The sequence below is a fragment of the Aspergillus clavatus genome, genomic scaffold, assembly GCF_000002715.2.
Source record: "Aspergillus clavatus NRRL 1 1099423829799 genomic scaffold, whole genome shotgun sequence".
NCBI lineage: Eukaryota > Fungi > Ascomycota > Eurotiomycetes > Eurotiales > Aspergillaceae > Aspergillus > Aspergillus clavatus.
Window position 1 is genome coordinate 556,452 of NW_001517100.1, and position 12,240 is coordinate 568,691.

The following is a 12,240-nucleotide window of genomic DNA, read 5'->3' on the forward strand; positions in this document are numbered from 1 at the left end:
AATATTATATATCCTAGAATAAGGTACTAGTTTTAAGTCTTTCTAGAGACTTAATAGACTACTTAGCTAACTAGGGAGAGAAGAACTATAATAATTAGGGGTTTCATAAAGCTACTAGAGAACTTCCTACTTATTACTATATGAAATAGAGCTTAGTTAAGTTCTAGTGTGAGTGATCTCTGAGGAAAATAAGAGGTTTATTAAGAAAAGGACTAATATTAAATATTCTAGAAGTATTCCCTAAATTTCTAATATTAGTGTAAGAAGATTATTAGTTACCTTAGATATTCTAGGGCAGAGTATAAGTAACTTATTAGCCTCTGCCTAAAGGACTTATTTAGACAGTGCTATCCATTGCCCATAAATAAGGACCTATTTATTAACTAGGACTTAGTTTACCTCTACCTTTGCAGTCTAAGAGGAAAGTATATGAAATCTTTAATATAACTAGGACCACACTTTCTGAATGGTACAGCGCCCATCTGTAATAGTTCTATGTAATCCTTATAGAGCCTAGTGTTAAAGTAGATTAGACATAGGAAGAGCTATCTAAGACTAATAATACCTTCTATGCACTGCCCAGACTGTATTATAGTAGTATAGGATCATGATCTCAACATTTTTAGTGGCCTGCGCTGCGCCCATAAAGGACTTAAAGAAGTTATATACTTCTGTCTATTAATTCTTATTTACTACGCGAAGCTTAGTCATCTAGAGTTATATTAGAATGCCTTTATATATTATGAATTTAGCTGCTTTTGCTAGCTAATGAACTGATTTATTTAGCAGGCTTTCAGAGTTATAACTAACTATTAAATAACTGTTAGCTGCAAATTCTGTTTAATAAAAGGAAACATACTTATTATACTTATTAGATCATAACTTTAATCACTAATAATAAAAAGAACAGTCCCCTCTATAGCTAAACCAGAGGCAGTTAGCACAGGAACCCTAATAGAGGGCCTGACCCTTAAAATCAGGGACCATAACACAGGACTAGAAGACTTCATAGCCTTTAGAACAGAACACACAACATCCATTACCTGGCATTAAATTCCCCTGAACTTAGACTAATTATGCTAAATACTAAGCTAGTGTCTTTATCTCTTATTTAATGACATTCCTATCCTTGTTTAAGGATCAGGTAAGATCCTAGATAGGATCCATTAGCTTAACCACTGTGATGTCTAGCTATGTGAGCTTCTTCTTTAGTATGACTATATTAATTAGTCTCTAAAAGAACATTAGGAAAAGACTACTTATATCTTATAGCCTCTTTAATAGCTTCCTCACGACGCGGGACAGATGAGGGAGAAATAGCTATGATTAATAATTAATAATAATACTTAATGATAAAGTATGATGATAGTAATAATGGTTAATAAAAGTGAAACTATGGGGATAAGTAAAGGAATATTAACATAGATAAAGAAGAGAAGAAGAAAAGGGGAGGGGGTTAACAAAGATGAAATTAAAAATAAGAAACTTAGATTATTTACCTCAGGCTAAGACTATGCATTAAACCCCCTATAATAAACCATTCTTTATTTATAAATAATATATACCTCTCCCTAAATCTCCTAGGTAATAGCTACCTTGCTTACTGCTTAATAAAACCTATATGATGTCTATTATGGTGTCTATGAATTCATATTAAAAATTATGAACTTAATAAAAGTAGGAACTATGAAGCTATTCCCACCATCCACCATAAATCATGGCCTGTGCAGTCTAGAACCACTATAATAAGCCTTATAGGTGATGCTCAAGCTACGCAGGGGAGGATGTGATCCTAATAGTAGTTTAAACTTCTATAACTGCTAAATTAATATTGATAAGGTCCCCCTAGATAGGATGAATGGTGTTTAGCCTATCTAGATACTGATCTGCATTCCATCTGTATGCTAAATATCCCTTATATCTAAAACTATTTACATTCCCCTTTACCCCTTGATTAGATAGGTAAATAGGAATACTATATATAGTGGTAAGGAACTTAGGGATTAAGAAGGGGACATAGTAGCTTTGGCTGCCTCTCTACCTCTCCTAATGTTAATCTCTGACTTCAACTGCTACTCTACTATGGTGTATTATTATATCTAGTATAGTATAAGTCCTATTAATAATATTACCTTTATAATACTATTATAATAGCTTCACATATTACAGAGCATGCATCAGATTTTAAGATGCCATAAAATATTACCACTCTTAAAACATTTATTTAGCTCTTAATAGGTAAGGCAAGGAAGCCCTAGGACCTACCTGCCCTCACCCTTCCTCTAGAAGTATAGAACAGATGTCAGTACTAACTATCTCTAGAAATGAAACTTCTCTTATTCCTTGATATGATTCTGTCATTTTGGTATCCACAGACAACTATTTATTAATATTAAACTAGTCTAGGTTCGCCACATAGCATTTCTGCTTCAGAAATATGGGCTAAAAAAAAAAAAAAAACAAATAGTGCATAACAGAAGATATTCTAGTTTAAAATACACTGTGAAATTTATTATAGTCTAGGAAAATTTTCATCATGTATAAGTGGTTAGAATATTAATTTAGACACCTTGTAAATATGAAATGGTTTGCTATAAAGCATAGACACATTAAATAGTGCTTTTTTTATAGATGTACACCTTTAACATCCACTTCTTAATATCCTGTTCATAGAAACTAATAGAAGTCTGGGCTTCTTAAATAATATTTTTCTAAGTAGAAATCATCTCTTTATGTTATACCTTTATTACCTTAAGTACTACTATACACTATTCTACCTTAGCAAGTCTTAGCACTAGATCCACCTTCTTAGTCTCTAGACGCAAGAGCTGCTCTATAATATCTAATTAAGGAGTGTCCTAGCTTGGTCAGTGTCCTGCCAAAGAATACTAATATAGATTTTATGAAGGTCATGAAATACCTTCATAATATCTTTTAGGTTAACTGCATAAAAGCCCTTGCCTGCTTCTTAGTATAGTTATATATAGGTACCTACAGAGTGCTTGCTTAGGTGTTTATTAAATAGGGATACTAAACTTTTATTATTAAATTTCTATGCATACTATGCTTGCTCCTCTCTGAGCTTTAGCTAAACTTCTAATAGTTTTATAATGACCCTGAGCACCTCCCCTAAATTACTATATCAGAATCATTCCGCAGGGCCCACTAAGAGTTAACCTTTATTATATATATGTGTTGTAAGAGATGTTTTTAGTATAGTAATCACTAGTGGGCTCTCCTCTGATTACCTATACTAGAAGGCTGGTCCTCTATAATTTATCCTTAGTCTATTTCATTATCTCTAGTACAGGATCTCCTGTGCATTTATGTTATGTTTACTAATTAATCTAAAATTAATATGTATTGACTACCTAGCATGCTTAAAATAGAGTGTCCTAGGATAGTAGATCTATAAGGATACTCCTTATTACCACCTCTTAGTAAAGTTAAAATATCCACTAGTGTCTCCTACTGGCTTCTAAACACCTACCTACTTCTAAACATGAATTTCCTTTCCCCTCAGATTCAATATTCTATCTATGAAAAATTCATGTTTTGAATATGTCTATCAATGTATATAAATTACTAGTAAAATTAGACAGAATTAGAACTATCAGACATAATCTAGGTCTGTATCCCTCCCACCCTAGTCATATGGGAAATAGTAGTACTAGCTCTCAGTATGGGGCCATTTAGCTGGCTGATCTAATGGTGAATCTTGATATAAGGGAGCCTAGATTCTTGGAGGAGGAGCAGGGGTAAAGGGAGTAGATGGCTAGGGCTTGATCTACTGTGTATAATCCATATAATTCTGAGACTGCAGCATCTGAATTACTTCATAATAGGCTTCCTGCTCAATCTGTGACCACCCCTCTAGGCAATGAAATTAGGGTAGGGGAAGCAAGGCCTATATAGATATCTATGAAGGGTGATGGAAGAGATAATTCTTATATTTATACTATCTCCCTGCTAGCGTGGGAAGCTGCTGAGGCCGTGGATAAAGTGATTTAATTATAGGGAGAATAGGAGAGAATGAAGGAACTAGTAAGGTAGAAGATAAAGCTAGTGTAATTAAAATTAGTATTAAGATAGGAGTCTCCTAGTTTATAGTCTTTCCCTTAGACTTTAGAGATTTTGCAGCCTCTCTCTGCTTCTCTAAGCAGGTAGTCTTTCCTCTATCTCTTTCTAAAGCTATTTGCAGCCTCTCTGCCTGGGTCTTCTTCTATTTAATCTTCACCTACTAAGCCTCTTGCCTACTGCATACGCGGCTAAGCTTTAGATTAAATTAAGCATCTACTTCTAGCTTCTTCTACTCTACATAGGAGAGCTAGGCTTAGTAGACCCCCCTGAAGCTCTCCTAAAGGAGAATCACACTGTTAATCTTATCTATAATATACTATAATAAAAATTTCTTAGCTTTTAGAGAGGTAGAAGGGGAGCCACAGTAAATATAGCTAAAGTAGATGGCTAGCTACTCCTTCATCATTAGAGCAGTATAGTCAAATTTTAGGGAGCTTTCGCGATTCATAGATAATAAGGGAATGGATCCTATAAGTAAAGGAGACTTCCCTAATTACTAGAGTAGGTAATCTACATAGAGAGGTGATAAGCTAGTAGCTCCCCAGCTAGTAATAGCATTTGCTGCTGTCATACCCTTCTTGCAGGCCTTAAAGAGGAGGGGTATAAACTAATACTTTGAAATCCAAACCTATAGGCTCTTAAGCTTCCCCCTTAGCTGCCTGTGGGCGGGATACACCCACATCTAGTGGCTGTAGAAGGTAAGAAGTATAAGGAGGCATACAGATTAGGATGATATGGTTATCCTAATATGTTAAGATGAAATCAAATAAGAGATGAGAGCTATGCCCATCTAGTAGTAGCAGCTGCAGTAGAAGTTGAATTAATCTACTAGCTTATATATATTAAGAGCTGGTAGTCTTAAGGATGAATACTTACTAAAGCCATTCTATTATGTGCTCATGATTACTCCAGCCCCTAGGTGATACTCCTATCTGCATGTTTAGGTGATCTGGAGGCACCTAAAATGGCCAGAGAGTAGATATTCTGGCTCCTTAGAAGATGATATAGGGAGATGTAAATCTTCCCTTTATACTGTAGTATTTAATAGTGGAAATAGTAGAAATTCACTCTTAATTATTAGACATGACTATATAACCACCGTGGCTGTGTGAATAGCTTTGTAGGATGATAACTTTATGCTTTTTCTTTAGAACTCCAACATATACCCCTTCTCATCCACATTCTAGATATCTTTAGGTTATACATGATATTTCTTCCAAGTTACCTTAAAAAGGTTAAGGAAGGTGCAAAGAACTTTAGATTCTAACTATTTTGCATGTTTCTACTTAAGATACTAGCACCATGAAGCCTAGAAGTTAGGATGCTGCTCCAGAAAGCATAGATGCTAGTTCTTACTAACTGGTTTAAATTTAATGCTAGTATAGTAGTATTTACACCTATAAAGTGTACTTGCAGCATCCCTAAGCATATAGATATCAGGAGGGAAGCCTGCTTCAACCTACTAGATGATATAGTGGCAGATAGACTGCTCATCTACTTTATTAAGCTTTTAATATTTAACCCAGGCCTTACTATGATCCTTTCTCTCACCATGAATGCGGTAGTAAAGGGTCATATAGGTAATATTATACTATAAAGCAGCCTCTCTAACAGATCTAACACTGCCCTCCTAGTATATCTTGATAGCTTCATGGATTCACTGCTTAAGAGGCTGCTCTGGAGGCAGATCACATAGAAAATCATTGTATTCTTCCTCAAGATGCGCCATTTCGGAAGCTGTGAGAGAAGAAAGAGGCGATGAAGGAGGGAGAATCTAAGTATCCTCACTATATTCAGACATGCATGGTATCTCAGTGAGCCAGGGGGGTAAAGAGGAGGGGTAGGGTGTAGGAGATGTATGTAGGAGTGGATTCTAGAGAGAACCCCAACTTCCTAGTTGATTTTTGATGATTATTTCTAGATTTAGAGAGAATTTGATTAGCTATTAATTCTCCCATATATTTTATCGCGTACTAGTCATTTTCATTGAAATCAGCTTGAAATTTTAATAATTTTATGATAAAAATTAGTATAGAGACGCGTTCCCGTGGTAGAGAAATTATGGTAGAGAAATTATGGTAGATAAAATTCATGTTCAGAAGCTAGTGGGAGACTAATATACATCTGACTAATAATAATATAATTAGACTTATGTGTCCACCTTCAGCATAATATTTCTAACCTGCAGGCATGACCTTTATCTAACTATAAGGACAAGGATAGGAGTAATTAATTACCCTTAAGCTGAAAGGTATATATAGTCTTATGTATTAAAACCCCTGTGGTCCTTTATACTAAGTGTTTTCTTTACATGTTAGAGGAATAGTTAGCAACTTTTGCAGACTTACCTAATACATGAAGTAGTAATACCATTCTTTAGCCTCTTTTTTTATCTTCTCTTAATAAATATCAGATAGGTAGACCTAGTGTAACACATCCTTAGCCTACTTATTATAACCCTAGAAAAAATCAGCACTCCTATCTCTCTGGTAGCTTAAGGGATTACTTACTAGAGCTAGGGAAGTTAGTAGCCAAGAATGATCCTTAATAGAGTTAAAAATAGTAGTACCACAGGGGTGTTTAATAAGAAGGAAGACCTTAGTATAATAAAGATCTGCTAACTTAAATGCTTTATAGATTATAGTCTTTTTTCTCTTTAAGATCTTATTATAATCAGCTTTATTAGGATCAGGACTACCCATGTTAGGCAATGCACAGTAAATATAAGAGGTGCTCAGACACAGAAAGGAATTAAGGATATAAAGAAAAAGAGAGCTGGCTAGAAAGAAAAAAATCTCATTAAGAAATGCTAACACCTTAAATCTAATATAGAGGAATAATATAATGTAACAACCCCCACCATCTTATTATTACTTAGGGATTAGTAAGCTAGGGTAAGTTGACCCTGCACTAAACCATGCTAAAACTATATTATGAATCATGCTGTCTAATCATGTAATCCTGGATTTCTTCCCTCCTGGAGTCTATTCTAAAACATCTAAAGATTATTTTCTATGCTTTCCCTGAAATAGGATACTATAAGTAGGGCACTCTGTGCAGGCCATAATCCCAGGGTGACTATGGTGATGCTGACTAAATAGGGAATTAATATTCTATGCAGAAATGATTAACTATATACTATCTGGAAATCTATTAATCCTCCACTATTTATGGGGATTTAATTACAAATAGATATTTATAGTTTTATCTAGGTGGTTGATAGTAAACAACACAGCTTTCTAATAATAACTACAGGCTGTACAGATGTCTTCTAAGGCTTAAAAGGATCTAAGTAAGTCAGAGTTAGTTATAAAGTCTAGATACTCTGGATGAAGACACTCTATCACTATAATAATCTGCTGCAAGACCCCTTTATAGTGGACAGTTCCCTAGCATGTAAGTAGTAAGCCACCTGTCTTAGGGATAGCCTCCATAACAAAATATAAGTAAGAGATCAGGAATATAATAGCTATATTATGCATAAGAGCAGCACTTCCAGCCTGAAGTATAATAAGATTACAGTAATCATCCATGGCCTTAATACTATTAATAGCATTTGGTATTCTGCATAAATAGATGTTATACTAAAAATAATCTGGTTTATTACTTTTATCTAGTTGGCCAAACATCTCTATCTATTTTAGATCTATATCTATTAATAACATCCAGGCGTTGAAACCGCGGCAGATAAAACCATCCCTAAAAATATGGCAAAAATAAGGAGTCTCTATAGATGCTTGTGATGTTATGCTAGTCCTAAGAGATAATAGCTTTGCAGGATGTCTTTATAAGGGCTAAATCTAGTGTAAGAGTCTGCAGGTAATACTAGTAGCAAAATTATCCTAAAGCCCTCCATCCTGGAAGGAACTAATTTCCTTAATGTTAGCTATAGAGAAAAAGCTGTAGCTGAAGTCAGTATATATGCTCTTAGCCTACAGCTAATATATAGGAAGGGTATTCTTATAAAGGAGCTACTGCTGTGGCTCTTACTCTAGTTATTCTATTATTAGCTTATAAGGCTAAGTAGAATATAAGAATCATACACACTTATGCTTCCCATATAAAAGGCTCATGCTGTGGATTCAATGGTTAGATAATTATAAACTCTAGATGAGATTAGTAACATCTTGCCTGCAGACTTTTAGTTACATAAACTATAGCTATTAGTGGATCCATAGGCAGAGTTAAAGTTACTAAAGATATATAAGCATGCATCTTTAGTAATACTTATTACTATAATACTAAATTTTATACTAGAGATTGCAGTTAGCTGCCTATTAAATGCATTAAATACTCTGTGATTATTACTGTAGGCATCCTTTAATGCTAAATTAAATATGCAGCTATCATAGCATCCATCATAATATAGCTATAGTACCTATCTAGTAAGAATAGCCAACAGAAGCCCTGCTTTTAATATAATCTAAAAAACATAAGATTTAGCCTACTCACAGTATTTATTAAAAATATATTGCACTACCCTATTATACATATCTAAGCATTTGCGCGGGCTCCATCTTATCTTAAATAGACTAAGAATGCTTAATCTGCCTGGAACTATCAGCAGATGCCAAGAATAAGGGCACTAATGAAGGAGCCAGGGAAGTTTGCAGTGTGCTAATTATATATAAGAGGGATGAATATAAGTAATTCCACTTACCTGAGCTTGTCCTAACTATAAGGTCTATAAGGTCCAAAAGAGAGCAGAGCTTGCTAAGGTATTCCTACATTAAAATTAAGAATTTAATTAGTATAATGGCTTAAATACTACTGCTATTAATAGTAAGAATTATAGGATTTATTATCAGTGGAAGAATATCAATAACTAACAGCTTCTTATAGAGGTAATAAATATAGCTTTTTATAGTAAACCAGTAGTCCATGAATAAAGAGGGCTCCCCAAAGACTTATATATAATAATTATAAATAGTATGACTACAGGCCAATATATGCTATGCTGCGCAACATAAGCAGTACAGGTAAATATAAGTAGACCTTATTCTGTATATCTAGCTGCTCTGGGACTTTAGTTAGTCTGTGTGCAGGGTGACAGCTAGGATCTTAGTCCTTTTAAGCTTATTAACTAGTTTAATTATATAATACTCTATCCATCCTGCCATCTCATGCAAAGGTAATATAGAGTTTTGTGGCATGTTTTAATGGACATCTTAAAGAACTTTAGATTAGTATAAAGTGCAGAAAACTAATCTGGGATCTAATCCTGATATCTTAATTAGGCAGGGAGATTCTTAGGACTAGATATTCTTACTAAGCATCCCTGGAAGATAGTGGTCCATAACCAAGGCAGAGGTAATTATGGCTGTAATTTCTTTAAATTAAAAGCCTGCTAACTTAGTGGCTTAGTAATAATAGGCTATACATGTGCTGGTGTCAGGTAGAATAAGATAACTAGTCCTGGTTGCCTTAATAGAATTAAATAGTTAGTATAGCTTATTAGCAGTGTGCCTTATGGCTATCTAGAAGAATCCTTTTTAGTGAGATAAGGTGAAGAGGGCCCTATAATTATGATAAACTACTTGTATATCTCTTAGCTGTCCAAAGAGTAGAGTTCTTAATCTCTTATATCAGACCTTTTCTAACAAGCATTTATCGCCACATTAGATTAGATTGATAGAAGAGAAGGTGTCAGTAAAAAGAGATATCTAAACTTCTTATAATTAACTATAGAATCTCTCCCTTTTTAATGCACTTTCCCTTATATCACTACCATCATCAGAGAGGATAACTATAACTTATAGTTATATTAGTAAGGGCAGTGATAATGCTAAGTGCATCTCCATGCATATAGCTAGGAAATCCACTATATTAGATAGATTAGGAAAGTCATCAGTAAATATACAAACAGTATCCATAAATAGAAATATAAGCCATGCCTAAATGACCCACAGCACTAATTTAGGAGAGGTTGCCTCCTATATGATAGAATGATCTATACTAGAGGTCTTACTTACTATAGGCTAAGGGCTTAATTATGGGTCCCTATCTGTGATAATTATAGGTGATGCTGATTAAAGAGAGCTAATATTATGTTAGAGGCTGATGCTTAAGCATGATTAATGCCTTCTAATGTTATTTTAAGAGAAAACATACTTTAAAGTAATATCTTTAGCATCCCCTCCTAAAAATGCACAAAGAGCAGGACTCTTATTTTCTAGTTATATAATAGAATCAAGGATATACAGAAGGCGGCCATTATTATATATTATATATCTTATATCCTTGCTAAGGCCTATATCTAGCCAGCCTATATCTTCATGAGAGCGCATGTTAAGTGGTTTCTAATTTCTAAATTTTCTAGTATAGAATAGACATTTATATATACTTCTTGATTAGTTTCTGCAAAAGAATACTATGCCTATTAAATATCCATCCTATATAAAATTAGAGTAGCAATAGGTAACCTTTCATGTTCTTATACAGGTGAAACTACTGTATTATATGAATCTATAAGATGGTGGGTATAAATATACTAGAAGGGAAAGCTTAGCTTAAGGCTGATTATCTCTACTTAGGTCACCACAGGTTTCATCTAGTACCATATAGTATTCATACTCACCTAGTTGACACCTAATGCTTAGGTGAAGTGGGTAAATTAATATTTATAAAATAACTAATAAAGACTACTAGGAACATTTTCTCAGCTCTGATATTACTATTCTAAGCTGAAATTGAGTTTGGATGATATTAGTAATATATTAATGGTTCTGGATTTAGTTGTTTGCTAATCAGTTCTTACTTTTCATTGAGGGAGCCAGGAATTAATAGTTTCTAAGTTTTATAGTTAAATAAAGAGACTATAAAGGTTTCAGCCCCTGGCAGAGTAGTATTACTTCTGAGTAGCTAATGCTAACAGAATGAACTTATGTTATATAGTGCAAGAGAAGTAGTAAATTATATTAATCAGGGAAATTAATCATTATGTTAAACTTTAGAGTGACCTTAGCCATAGTCTTTTTAGAGCTAGTATTAAAGCTATACTCAAGCCCAGAGGCTTACTATATAAATTATCTAAGCCTATAAAGTCAGTATCATACCTATTATTACATTCTTACTCCTAATCATGTCTTCACCAACCTTCTATACTCAGGATACTTTTTCATATACTTTTGCTAGTAGCTAGGCCTACTAAGAACCTCATATATAATATAAACCTGACCTCTCTACCTTAATTAACCCTGCACTCAGAGATATAGATCTTTTAGCCCTTATAACAGATATTCTTCCACTGTCAGCTTCTGTTAAATCTATATACATAGTGGAAGGAGGCTACACCATTTAGAAAGTTATTAATGGTCTCTTAAAAAGAATTAGTAACCTAGAAAAGATATAAGTAAATACTATTAACTACTTATATTTACTTTCTCTCTGGGACCTAATTAAAGAATGCTTCTAGCCTACCAAATAATAATATTTATCTCGCGGATGTTGCTACATAAGTGCTAAATTATACTATTATAGGTATGTAAGCTAAATATAATTAGGGAGCTTGCCAATCAGAGATGCTGCTTATCCCAGGCAAGCCAGAAGATTAATAATATAGTAGAGAAGCTCAGTGAACTAACTAAAACCATTAATTAGCTTATTTCTATAGTAAATAGCCTGGCGTTGACTACTAGAGAGCTTATTAAGAGTAAGAAACATACTATGAAAAAGTTCAGAAGACTAGTAGGGGATCTTAGGGGGCTTCCCCTAAGTATCTCTTATACTATAAGAAGGAATGGAGGTGTGGCTATATTACCCTAATAATAATATTATCAATACTGCTAGGACATAGAGGATTAATAGCATCAAGCATGTAATATATATATCTCCTATCTCTAACTAGAAGTAGTAACTAGGGTTTAGGCCTAGATTAAATACTAGTTAATGTAGATCACACTTCCATAATCTCTAGATCTAGATCTTAACCATAACAACTCCTCACATTTTTGGATACTGCTAATGATCTTAATTTTATTCCTAGCTAGAACTACTAGAAGTAAAGGTCTTCATAGTTTTATCTACACTTCACTGCTACCTGTTCCTTTTTCTTATTTTCCTGAGCCATCTCTTCTATTAAGGAAGCTAATCAGCTCACATAATATAAAGACATGCAGACATAGTTCCTTAGTGTGTAATAGAGTTTACCAGGCTAATCCT

At 34.0% G+C, this 12,240-nt stretch overlaps 3 annotated features.

Annotated features, from left to right (window-relative positions):
• Nucleotides 1-4,742: 4,742 nt before the first annotated feature.
• Nucleotides 4,743-5,105: a mobile genetic element.
• Nucleotides 5,106-5,230: 125 nt separating this feature from the next.
• Nucleotides 5,231-5,695: a mobile genetic element.
• A 433-nt stretch (nt 5,696-6,128) lies between these two features.
• Nucleotides 6,129-6,162: a microsatellite.
• The last annotated feature ends 6,078 nt before the right edge of the window (nt 6,163-12,240 follow it).